Raw genomic sequence first — 13,808 nt, forward strand, 5'->3', positions numbered from 1 at the left:
CCATTAGGGACAATGCAATGTCCCTGAACAATCTGCAGGGATCTAAAAAACACTATCCACAAGCAGAGGATAAACTGTGGGAGTAAAAACACCAAAGAAAAGCGACTGCTTGACTACAGGGGTGGAGGGAATATGACTGAGGAGAGACTCTAAATGAACACTCTAATGCAAATACCAACAACACGGAAATGGGTTTGAGTCAAGAACACATGTGATAACCAGTGGAATCATGCGTCAGCTATGGGAGAGGTGGGGGGGGGGGGCAGGGGAGGAAAAGAAAATGATTTTTGTTTCCAATGAATAATGTTTGGAAATGACCAAATAAAATAATGTTTATTAAAAAAAAAGAATAAGTAAGCAAAAAACAGGAAGTTTATTTGAGATTATGAATGAAACCAGAACACTAAGAGAACAAATTTTCTCTTAACTGTAATGTGTAAAAATTTTTTTTTGTCATTTAAGAAAAAAGGTTTATGGGAATCACACCATTGGGATTTTTTTTTTTTATAAATGAATAAAATGGTGGAAGATGGTCAAAGACAATGTCATGTTCACATTCAATTTTTAAATTAAATCTTTGATGAGAACAATGAGAACATTTTCATGACTCCAAAAGGAGTGGGGACTAAGTTATATGGAGAAACATTTAAACTAATTAATGACAAGACCCCAATCAACTATTAACCTGGAGCAGAAAGGTCAATTGTATTTTTTTCAAAGTTGGCTGAGAAGTCAATGTGGGCATCCCAGAGAACCTGTGCCTCATTTTATAGAAAGACTGAGGAGTCTTGAGCTGAGGGACCACCAGCCAGAAAGAAGACAAGAGAAGCAGAGATGCCCAACTGGGACCAAAGCCCTAGCACATACAGCTTATGGTACAGACTTAAGGGCACAATGTGACACTTAAAATGATGCTTTTAATAAATGGTAATGGTTGTACATGCCAGGGACACAAGCAACTATGCATTGAGTTTATCTACCTTTTCCACCTTGGGTGAGACCCCTGACATATTTTGACAATACTGAAGAAATTAAGACGAATAATTCTTTACTACTATGAGGTAAACAAGTTAATGCATTGTATAAGTCGACTACAAAGAGCTTTAGCCACCAGGACCCCTATTTACTTAGCTACACAAAAAATATGTGCTGAAACCTTGTTTAAAGCTGCAGCCTAAGGCCTAATGAGGTCAGTGACAGGAGAACTGGACAATGAATGGCTTATAAATGTTCTTTTGCTGCCATATTCCATTTTATGACTATTGAAGAGATTCTTGGAGCATGGCACTCCAGTAACACTTTAATATACAAAATTTATTTGTATTGACACATTTTATTGAAGACAGTAAGGTTCTTAATGCCAAAAAAAAAAAATCAATCTATACTCAGTCTTTTAATCCTTTTGGAAACCTGTTTCAGATTTTGTAAAAATCATTTGTTTTTGTTACAATCATATGTATAAAATTTTTTTCTCTTTTATTACAATTTATTGTACTCAATGTTAATGTTAACAATATTATGAAACTGTCTACATGGCATGACATATACAGCCTTTTAATAAAATATAACTTTTAAAATTTAATAAAAACTTTTTAAAAGGGGGATTAGACCCATAGAGGAAAGCAGCCATGCTTGACTGAAATTGTTGGCAAGGTCTGAATTTCTCACAAAGAGGCACTGCTGCTCTCAGCCAAAGGTCATGTATAAAGCTGAGTTGTCACAGCAAACTTTTTTATCTGAGGAAATGTTCAAGGCTCACTGGGAAGTGTTTTCGTAAGACACTAAGAGATGTTTATGTTCTGTTCCTGAGAAAGTTTCAGACCTCTTGTATCAACCCCCTACAAAGAACTTTATGGCATTTCACAGGCAGATATCTCACCAATGCATGTACAACTTGACTAACAGAATTCTCTCATAAAAGTTTGTCTCTATCATAATAAATGGAGTTCATGCATCTTTCTATCTAGCTCTTGCTTTGTTATATCTATATCTCTCCATCCCTCTATTTTTTTCTCTCAATGTCAGAACTCTGGCACATGTCTGCATCATTATTGATTTGACCTTCCCATGAAATTTTTAAAATCCTTTCTCTACACTTACACAACTATCTCTATGGTATAAGTATTGTTATAGCTTTTTGGTTGGCCTCTCTGTCTCAAGTCATTCCCTGCTCCAATCTATTCCAAAAGCCTGACTATGTCACCCTCCCTACTCAGTAAATTTAAGAAGCCCCAGATTTTTACCTCTGTGTACTGAATCTAAACTTTTTGCTTTTTTTTAAAGTCCTTTACAACTTGCCCCCTTCTTACTTTTCCAGTCTTTTTACTCTTCTCCATGAAAGCATACCTCCATGAAGCAGTGACAAAGAAACTTGTTATATTTCACATAGGAGACTCCATCTCTTGACTCTGCACTTTTATCACTGACTGTCCCCCATGACTGGAAACTTATTTCCTCTCACCTCTCTACTGGTATCCCTGGCTTCTTTCAAAATTTGGCTCAGAGTGTACTTTCTACAAGAGGCCTTTGCTGGTCCCTACTGGTACTTTCCTTCTGAGATAACCTCACATTTATTTAATATGCATTCTTTGCATGGTGTCTCCTCCATCTGGCAGTAAGCACCCATATATTTGCTTTTATTTATTTCCAAATATTTAGCACAATGTGTGGTACATAGTAGGTACTTACTAAATGCCAATTGTCTAGATGTACCAATGAACCAATCAACAAGCATTTATTATTAGCTATTGGTTATATAAGGATATGATATAAAAATTATTAGATAATTCCCAAATTCTGAGCTTATTAAGCTAAATAGCTCTCTGGTGACCTTTAGAAACAGCAATCTTTGCATGTCAAGCTATTCTCAGCAAATATCAGTATCCATACAATGACACTAGTATTTAAAAATCTTGAGCTCTTTGACCTTGGTACAATTGAGTCTCCTCAGCACCTACCTACATCCCCTTCTCAGTTCCTGTAAAAACCTTCATTTTTGCATTACAAAATATTTTGGCACCCCTTTTTCTCAAGAGGATCTCAGCTATTCCTAGTCCTACTGGAAATCATCCCCCTGCAGATGCCCAAAGGGAATTAGGAGTTATTCTTAGTCTTATGGAGAAGTCCTAGGGAAGTCCCCTCCTATTGCCAGAATGGGTATCAAGATCTCTGGGGATCATGGTCATCTTCAGAGTGGGGAATGATACTGCACCTCTCTCTCTGTTAATATATATAATCATGTAACTTTCTTGTCTGCTTCTTGTTTTCTTTGAGGCTGCCCCAGGTGCTAACCCAAGACCTGCCTCCCTTCACCTTACCCTGTTAATAAATTGCTTGCTTAAGCATCAGTCTAGAATGTTGAATTTTTATTTTATGAGAATCCTAAACTCTCCCAGATTTTTCCCAGGGACATTGATATTATTGTGGATCCTGGGAAATAAAGTAAAAAATCACAGATTTTTTATCATTAAGGGTTAAACCCCTTTGAGATTTTTCCCTTTTCAAGTTTTATGTGTGGCAGCATTTGCGTATGGAAAATCTTAGGATTCAATGAGCATTTTGTGAAAAAAAAAAAGAGAGAGCTTGTCTCTGTATTATTTTTCAATTTTTTCTGCCCACACATATACATTGGATAACTGGGAAAAATCTGTGAGTAGACACTGGGAGAATATTGAACACCAGAGTGTTTTTCTGGTTGTGGAAGAAATGACCATTGCCTAGATTATGGCCTGGCTTGAAGATATACAAATGTAGCAAATGTATTGGTCAATCCCTTAGATTTAAAGTAAAATCTTGGACTTGCCTATACAGGGAAATGGGGGCAGGGCATAGGGTATAGGGAGGAGGGAAAGGTTACATCTGAGGATGACAGCTTTCTGAGATGCTGCTGTCTTTTGCTTGTAAAGGGCTTGATACCTAAGATTGGTCTCTAGGTGTACAACTTTTGAAATTTTATAGGTTAACTTAAGTTAGAGTGAGATCTTGGACTTGCCTTATGAGGAAAAGGGGGGTGAAATAGGATAGTTAAGTTAGACCCAAAGACAATAGCATTCTAGGATTAGTAATCTCCTCTATAGGTCAAGATCTCTGAGGGAGCCAAACAGGGAAAATTTTTTCCTACTCTAGGGGAAAGGTGTCTGCTTTTTCTGAAACAGCTAACTATAAGAATATGGTACACCCTTAAATCCAAAACAGTGGATAGTGACCCTATGGCATGCGTGCCAAAGATAGCATACAGAGCGCTCTCTGTGGGCATACCTTCCTCCCCTTCCTCCCAGAGTTCATTACTAGAAAGGCAGAGGGCCTTGGGCAGAACTGCTCTCCCCAACCCCCAAGAATAAGGCCATTTTTTTCACATCACCTACCCCTCTGCCCTGCAGCTCAAAGGGAATACACAGGGGGTAGGTGGGCAGCTCACAGGCATCAGAGCTGGAGGGGAGCAGAGGGCTTGGGCCACTCTCCTCCCCCTCTCCACATACATCTCTTATCACCTGCCCCTCTGTTCAGCAGCCCAATGGGAGTACTTCCTCCCTCCCCTGTCTGGGGTAAAGGGGGGTAAGGCATGGCAGGGCAGTCTCTGGTGGGAGGCCATCACAGCACTCGGTCTAGGGGGTGAGGCCTGGCACTATCTCTAAAAGGTTTGCCATCACTGACCTAGGGTATCAGCAGAGTAGTGTCCAGAAGCATTCGGAGGAGATAAGATCAAGGTTGATGAGAGTGGCATGCAGCTTGAGAGGGTGAGTGTACATATACATACATACAAACACATGTGCCTTACTGTACTATTCCAGGAAATTCCTTTCTTTGAACTAATTGCAGTGACTTGCTACAGAAAGTGAAATGCATCAGTTGAGATTCATAAGCTATTTTTAGTATTGTAAACCCACAGAGTATCTTGAACCTGGTAGTTGTCCCTCAAAGAATCTGATTTTCATAGACAAATTGAAGAAAGTTCCCAAAAGGGTTGCTACATAAATACAAGATAATTTTGAGAAGGAAAGGCTTAATATTGACAATAGTATTTCAAATGAACTTTGAAAGAAATTGGGGATTTTAAGGGATAGAGATAGGAGAATTCCAGGTTTTTACGTTACTCCAGACCTTAGAAATTAATCTTAACAAATATTTCCATAGTTAGATGTTATATTCTTACAATATGTTAGGTCTTAAAGTCCTTTAGAGAAGAGGTTGGCAAAGTATGATCTGATAGACACTAGCCCATCAGATGCTAATAATGATTTTTATATTTAAATGTAAAAAAACTTTACTTAAAATTATAGCGGGGCTGTACAAAACAGGCAGTGGACCAGATTTGACCCACAGGATGTAGTTTGCTGACCCTTTGTCTAGTGTTAAAATGTCCCATGCCAATATTCTCCCTTATATGGCACTTTTGTTTTGAAAATATCTAATGCACTAATCATGAATTTTATGTATATCACTTTATCTATGTGAATGCCACAGAATCAAATCATCTCAGAAACCATCTAGTCCCATGATTTTTCATATATCCCTAAAAACAGAAGCTTCATTAGGTCAAAGGTCATGCCTGATATGAGCATTCTATCTCCCCCTACACTAACATAAATTCAAAACGCAGTTCACTGCATGGACCTCCATCCAATAGAAGCCTTCTAACACTGGCTCCTCTACAATCTCTTTCTCTGCTGAGTTCATTCCTGGCCTGGAATCTTCATTTGAAAAGCAGTTATTATTGTAGTCATGCTCATTTCACAATTTTTTAAATCTATTATTTCTTTTAACAATTACATATAATAAATTTCCACATAAGTTTTCTAAAGTTATATGATCCAAACAGTCTTCCCCTCCTTTCTTCCCTCCCCCCTCCTGCACTTGTCAGGCAATTTAACCTTGGTTCTACATGTATTATCATGCAAAACATATTTCCAGATTATTCACTTAAATGAATAATCTTGTAAAACCAAAACCCCAAAACTTATATCCAAATAAACAAGTGAAAAATCATATGCTTTCATCTGCAATTCTACTCCAACAGTTCTTTCTCCAGAGGTGGATGGTATTCTTTTTCATAAGTCCCTCAGAATTATTCTGGATTATGGAAGTAACAATTCTACAATATTGCTGTTATTCTGTACAATGTTTTCCTGGTTATGCTCATCATTCATCATTCTATATAATACAATAGTATTCTATGACCATCATATACCACAATTTGTTCAGCCATTCATTAATTGTGAGATATCCCTTTATTTTACAATTCTGTCACCACAAAAAGAGTAGCTATATTTTTGTACAAGAAGGTCCTTTCCCATTTTTAAAAAATCTCTTTGGGATACAGACCTAGTACTGGTATCACTGGATCAAAATGTATGCATTCTTTTATAGCCTTTTGGGCATAATTCCATATTGCTTTCCAGAATGGCTTTAACAATTCACAACTTCACCAGCAAGCATCAGTGTCCCAATTTTGCCACACTTCCTACAACATATATCATTTTCCTTTACTGTTATGTTGGCAAATCTGATAGGTGTGAGGTGGTATCTGAGAATTGTTTTAATTTGCATTTCTTTAACCAAGAGGGATTAAGAACATTTTTTTCATATAATTATTGTTGGTTTTGATTTCTTCATCTGAAAACTGCCTATTCATATCCTTTGGCCATTTGACCTATTATAATCTTATAAATTTGACTTAGTTCTTTATAGTAGTCACATTCATTTCAACCTTGGCTCAGTCCTTAACTCAAAAGATTACTTTTCCACCTCCCCACCTCTTTTCAGCTCCTCTACTAGAAGGAAATGTCCCCTTAAGAGCAGGAACCTTTTTTTTTTTGCTTGTATTTGTGTTCCTAAGTACTTGGCTCAGTATATAGAATATAATAAATAGAACCAGGTGCTTAATTAAATGTACCCATTCTCCTGTTCTGTGCTCACTCTCTCTTTATTCCTTAGATGATGAATCAATGCATATAAAATTTAACTGAATCATTAGTACTCATAATCATGGGGGATTCACAAGAATTGAACCTGCAAAATCATTGGAGACATGAAACAAAACAAAAAAAAAAGTAACAAGAATAGAAGATGCCTCTGAAATTAGGGGAGGGATAGATCAAAGTAATCCAGGGTAATCAGGAATAGAATTTGAGGAAAGTGAAAGATGAATAAAATTAATATCACTAGAAATTAGTCTAGTGGGATGGCGGGTGAAGATGACTGATGACAGGATTAAAACTGTGATTTCACAATAGATAAACAAGAGCTCAAAGTCTATAGTATTACTGAAAGATAATAGGTTGGATCAGACCTACCAGGTTTGGAAGAAATCTTAGAGGCTAGCTTATCCAACAAATTCTCTCTAAAACATATACTCTAGCAAGTGGTGATCATTTGACAATGTGAAGTCATTTGAAAATCCACTAGACTGAGACTGAAGAAGTATATTCTAGTTGAAGCTCTTCCAATTAAGAGGTATGTCTATACAAAGTCACTCAACTTATTTGAAGACTGCTTACCTCATCTATAAAATGGGCACAATTCCTGCTTTTCATGCTACACAAGTATTTTTAGCAGCAAATGATAAAATCTCTGTATTTTGAAAACAATGTATTACATAAATACCAGATATGATAAAAGCTAGTAATAATTCAGACTTGATATAATCAGGACATGGCTTAGGATAATTGAATTAGAAAGGGAAAAGTTAGATTAAAAACAGAGAGAGACACTATGTGGTTTGTGGCAAAACCAAAAAAATTTGATATTTTCAGTCTGAGTTCTTGGGAAAATTGTGGTATCATTAACATAAAAATGGCAGGAATGGAAAGGAAGATTTTTTTTTTGTCATCAATTATCAGAAAAGTTTAATTCAGGGGGCAGCTGGGTAGTTCAGTGGATTGAGAACCAGGCCTAGAGATAGGAGGTCCTAGGTTCAAATCTGGCCTCAGATACTTCCTAGCTGTGTGACCCTGGGCAAGTCACTTGACCTCCATTGCCTAGCCCTTTCCACTCTTCTCCCTTGGAGCCAATACACAGTATTGGGGTTAAAATACACAGTAAGGGGTTAAAAAAGTATAATTCAGGGGTACCTTTACCAGGATAGATAGTATTGTTTTATGAGCTTCTCTCCCCCAGGATAATATCATCACAAAACTCCTCCCAAAGTCTGAACTCATATTTTTTACCTTTAGGTTCACCTCCCATTTTCCCCTCTTCCTTTTGCTTAATTAACACTCTTTGGAAACTGAATCTTAGATGAAGAAAATGTTGAACTCTGTATACTTTACTGTTTGCACAAATCCCTCTAATCCAATTGTTCTGCTTCTAAGAAATTTCTAATGGGTGGGTCTTTGCTGGGATGAAACCAGTTATCTCCTCTAAAGGATAAGGTAAGAGTCCCTTATGCTTTGGCTAAAATAGCCTGATACAAGGGAAAAAGAAAACATTCATTATTGAGATGATGACTTAAGTACAGAAAGTGTTAGTGCACAGAAGGCCATACCTTCTAAAAATATTGTCTATGTTAAATGCCAGAGCCTGGATGCTCATTCCATATTGGCTTTTGGAAGGCTAAAATATGATTTCATTCAAAGGTGATAATGCTCCATGATCTCTCCCTTTTACAATGATGGGTATAATTCTTCTTCCTCAATTGGTCATTTTGCTAAAGTAAAATATATTCCCTACCTGCTCATTTAACCACATGTCCTAGTTCTAGGCTTTGACTTGTCCCCTTTCTTACTATAGCTTATCTTGAGAAAAAAATTTACTGTATTCAAATGCTCTCTAAAAGTGTGCAAGGTGGTGTGGTTGTCAACAAGAAATATTGACAGTGGTCTTAAAAATTCTGCCCATCTCACTATATCAGGAGGAACTAGATGTGTTTACACCCTAATAATTAGTCACAATGTACACAGACTCAACCTCAGAGCATCATAAACATTCAAAGTATGAACTTGGGTTAAAAGGAAGCCACATTTGCAGCACACTCAGTAAAGACCACATTGAATCTCACCTTAGGCATACTGTTGGTGTCTCCTGCAAATTGGCAAACAGTAAATACTAAAATGAAACAAAAATGAAATATGTTAAAATGAAAAACAAAATTCTCACACAGCTCTCATTTTATCGGAGGAGAAAACATGTTCAGTGAAAATATTTGTCTCTGGACCTTTGTACTGGCTGTCACATTGTCTTGAAAAAGAATGGCATAGAAATATTAAGACAGTAAAATATGGAATAAGAAGTCATGATTAGACAATGAGTATTTATAGTTGTTGATCAGGAAGTGGAACACTTGTGGGTGATGAGTTGTGACTATATTTGTAACATGTTTTATCTCAGATATGCAGTAGAGAAATATATCACAAGGAGTTAGAGATTGAGGAAGTGGGAGGCTGTATTTTTTTTTAACCCTTGCCTTCTATCTTGGAGTCAATACTGTGTATTGGCTCCAAGGCAGAAGAGTGGTAAGGGCTAGGTGATGGGGGCCAAGTGACTTGCCCAGGGTCACACAGTTGGGAAGTGTCTGAGGTCAGATTTAAACCAATGGACCTCCCATCCCTAGGCCTGGCTATCAACACACTGAGCTACCCAGCTGCCCCTGGGAGGCTAGATTCTTTAAAGGTCTATTAATATAAATGTTGAAGTCCCCTAGTATATGGTAGGCATTAAGGATGAAAAAGGTTAAAAATCAGACACCAAGGGGCGGAGTCAAGATGGCAACTTAGAAGCAGAAAAAGTTCAGACCTCTGAAAACCCTTCCTTACCGATCACAAACTGAATGCTCTTGGAAACTGAAATTCAAACTTAACAACAGGACAGAGGCAGGGAACCCTCCTTCAGGACTCAAATCAAAAGGTACTCCCCCCCCCACAAAAAGCCAGAATCCAAGAACACTCTGGTCTAAGGGGAAGGCAGAGGGAAGGTCCCAGGACTCTTCCCCCCCAACCCAAAGGGCTGAGCCCCCAGCAGCAGTGGGAACCTCTGGGTGGGCAAATGTGCTGGTTCGGAGGGTCTACCTTGTGAGCAATGGGGCGCCGGGCTAGGAGCATCCAGCATGGACAGCGAGGAGGAAGCCAGGGAGAGACTGTGGCGATGGCTGGGTCCTTCCATCTGGCTCCAGTCTCACCATTGCCTTGGGGCACATCCAGATCAATCCAGTTGAACCTAGTCCCATCAGGACTCCTCAGAGCTCAGGGAGGCCAGGACCCCTTCTCCCCTAGAGTGCAGGGCCTCCGGCAAGGACAGGAACCTCAGGGCGGGCAAAGGCACTGGGGAACCTTGCAGACAGCAGAGAAGCAGCTGGAGAGAACAGGAGAGAGCCTGGGCGGCCCAGCCTTCCAGAAGTCTCCGGCCTCTGAGCACATACAGCCCAACCCAGTTGAACTTGATCAGATTGAAAGCCTCCAGAGGACAGAGGAGCTAACATTCCTCCCCTAGAGACTGTACCAAGAAATCTGACAAAACTCCAAGAGGGGAGACTGACAGCCCCCAAACCAAAAAAAATTAGAGGAGCAAGAGCACAGACAAATACGGAAAGCAAAGAAGGGATAAACTCGAGCAAACAACAGAAAAAGAAGAAAGAAATTACAATAGACAGCTTCTGCACAGGTAATGAGCAAAGAATTAGTAAAGAGTGAATGAAACAGAGGGGTAGGGATCAGCAAAGGAAAAATCAGAAATCCCAGCAAATTGGATACAAGCTTTGGAAGAACTCAAAATGCAATTAAAAACACAATTAAGAGAGGCTGAAGACAATTGGGAAAAGAACTTAAAAACTAAGATAAGTCATCTGGAAACAGAGGCACTTGAACTAAAACAAGAAAATAGTGTCTTGAAAGCCAAAATCAACCAGCTGGAAAATGAAGCAAAGGAGATGAAATACGAGGCAAAGCAGATGAAAGAGGAGGTGAAGAAGATGAAAGATGAGAAAAAGGAAATGAAAGATGAGGTAAAGAGGATGAAACATGACCTCCAAAGAAAATCAGACCAAAAATGAAAAGGATGACCAAAAAGCCAAGGATGAAATCCAGTCTTTAAGAACCAGAATACAACAACTAGAATCAAGTGACCTCACAAGGCAGCAGGACACTATAAAACAAAACCAAAAGAGTGAAAAAATTGAGGAAAATATGAAGCATCTCATTCACAAAATAGAGGATTTAGAAAATTGTTCAAGGAGAGACAATTTAAGAATCATTGGTCTACCAGAAGACCATGACAAAAGAAAAGGCCTGGACATTATATTACAGGAAATTATTAAAGAAAACTGCCCCGATATCCTAAAACAAGAGGGAAAAGTGGAGATTGATAGAATCCACAGATCACCTCCTGTACTTAATCCCCAACTGACAACACCCAGGAATGTTATAGTCAAATTCAAGAACTATCAGACCAAAGAAAAGATATTACAAGCTGCCAAGAAGAAGTCATTCAGATACCACAAAACCACAGTGAGGATAACGCAGGATCTGGCTGCATCCCACTGAAAAAATGAAGTACACTTAGAGGGAACAGTAACAAACTATATAGGATGAAAGTACAAGACATAAATAGGTATATAGATATATGCATGCATAAATACATACACATGAGTATGCACATATATACATATATATATATAACTAGAGCTTAAAAATAAGTTAATATTAAAAGAAATGGGAAAAGAAACAAACGGGGGTAAATTTATATGTCACAAAGAAGCTCATGGTGGGAGGGGAAAGAACATTAATACACTGGAAGGGTAAAGAGATTGGAGACAGGAAATACTCAACTTTTACGTGCTTTGAAATTGACTCAAAGAGGGAAAAACAATCCAATCCATTGGGGGCAGAGAACAGATTTGCACCCTATAGGGGAGTAGAAGGGTGGGGAGGGAAGCAGTACAAGGGAGGGTGGGGGCGGGGGTTTAATTTTAAAAAGACTACAGAGAAAATAAGGGGGGGAATAAGAAGGGAGGAGGGTAGAAAGGGAAGTAAAATAAGGGTGGGAACAAGGGTGACTGTTTAAAAGCAAACACTGGTGAAGAAGGAAATAGTGAAAGAAGAAAAGGCAGGAACAGGAGCAGAAATCAAAATGCTGGGAAATACACAGCTAGTAATCATATGACAAACCCAAAGACCCCAGCTTTTGGGACAAAAATCCATTATTTGATAAAAACTGCTGGGAAAATTGGAAGACAGTGTGGGAGAGATTGGGTTTGGATCAACACCTCACACCCTACACCAAGATAAATTCAGAATGGGTGAATGACTTGAACATAAAGAAGGAAACTATAAGAAAATTAGGTGAACACAGAATAGTATACATGTCAGACCTTTCAGAAGGGAAAGATTTTAAAACCAAGCAAGACTTAGAAAGAGTCACAAAATGTAAAATAAATAATTTTGACTATATCAAATTAAAAAGGTTTTGTACAAACAAAACCAATGTAACTAAAATCAGAAGGGAAGCAACAAATTGGGAAATAATCTTCATAAAAACCTCTGACAAAGGTTTAATTACTCAAATTTACAAAGAGCTAAATCAATTGTACAAAAAATCAAGCCATTCTCCAATTGACTAATGGGCAAGGGACATGAATAGGCAATTTTCAGTTAAAGAAATAAAAACTATTAATAAGAACATAAAAAAGTGCTCTACATCTCTAGCAGATTGGCTAACATGACAGCAAAGGGCTAACATGACAGCAAAGGAAAGTAATGAATGCTGGAGGGGAAGTGGCAAAGTTGGGACATTAATGCATTGCTGGTGGAGTTGTGAATTGATCCAACAATTCTGGAGGGCAATTTGGAACTATGCCCAAAGGACGATAAAAGACGGTCTGCCCTTTGATCCAGCCATAGCACTGCTGGGTTTGTACCCCAAAGAGATAATAAGGAAAAAGACTTGTACAAGAATATTCATAGCTGCGCTCTTTGTGGTGGCAAAAAATTGGAAAATGAGGGGATGCCCTTCAATTGGGGAATGGCTGAACAAATTGTGGTATATGTTGGTGATAGATTACTATTGTGCTAAAAGGAATAATAAAGTGGAGGAATTCCATGGAGACTGGAACGACCTCCAGGAAGTGATGCAGAGTGAAAGGAGCAGAACCAGGAAAACATCGTACAAAGAGACTGATACACTGTGGTACAATCGAAGGTAATGGACTTCTCCATTAGTGTCAATGCAATGTCCCTGAACAATCTGCAGGGATCTAAAAAACACTATCCACAAGCAGAGGATAAATTGTGGGAGTAAAAACACCGAGGGAAAGCAACTGCTTGACTACAGGGGTTGAGGGGATATGACTGAGGAGAGACTCTAAAGGAACACTCTAATGCAAATACCAACAACATGGAAATGGATTCGAATCAAGGACACATGTGATACCCAGTGGAATCATGCATCAGCTATTGGAGGTGTCAACATGGAAATCTAGAGATCCCCAGTTTATTTAGTCTAAGTATAGAAACCCCAGGTTTTGACCTTGTCACAGGAGAGTTTCCCCCTGAGGGAAGGTCCCTCTTCACCAGACAGTGAACTTCCTGGTAGTTTGGGTGGGAACAGCTAATCCCATCCAATATTAAACATCCCTTTTGTCCCAATGGTTTCTTCCCCCTAGGCTAAAGTCCATGACCAAGGTGACCCAGCCCTAGGCTGAGTCTTTCCCTTTTGTGTCCATTGTAGGGCCCCAGCCCCTCACTATTATTCCTGTCCGGAACTCTTCATTTTCCTTTCTTACCATTGTAAAGTCAATCAACTGTCCCTCTAATCCTAAAGCCCCCAGGTCATCTAGAGTGGTATATAGGTTCTCTAAGTTCTTTTGTTCCTCGGAGTCCATC

General features: G+C 38.7%; 1 protein-coding gene across 1 annotated transcript in view; it reads right to left on the minus strand.

The window, feature by feature from the left end:
* LOC103096141 (protein FAM170B-like) overlaps nt 1-13,808 on the minus strand; it is a 269,561-nt gene that overhangs the window by 128,048 nt on the left and 127,705 nt on the right. The gene's annotated exons all lie outside the window — the stretch shown is intronic.

This window comes from Monodelphis domestica, chromosome 1 (genome assembly GCF_027887165.1).
Source record: "Monodelphis domestica isolate mMonDom1 chromosome 1, mMonDom1.pri, whole genome shotgun sequence".
NCBI lineage: Eukaryota > Metazoa > Chordata > Mammalia > Didelphimorphia > Didelphidae > Monodelphis > Monodelphis domestica.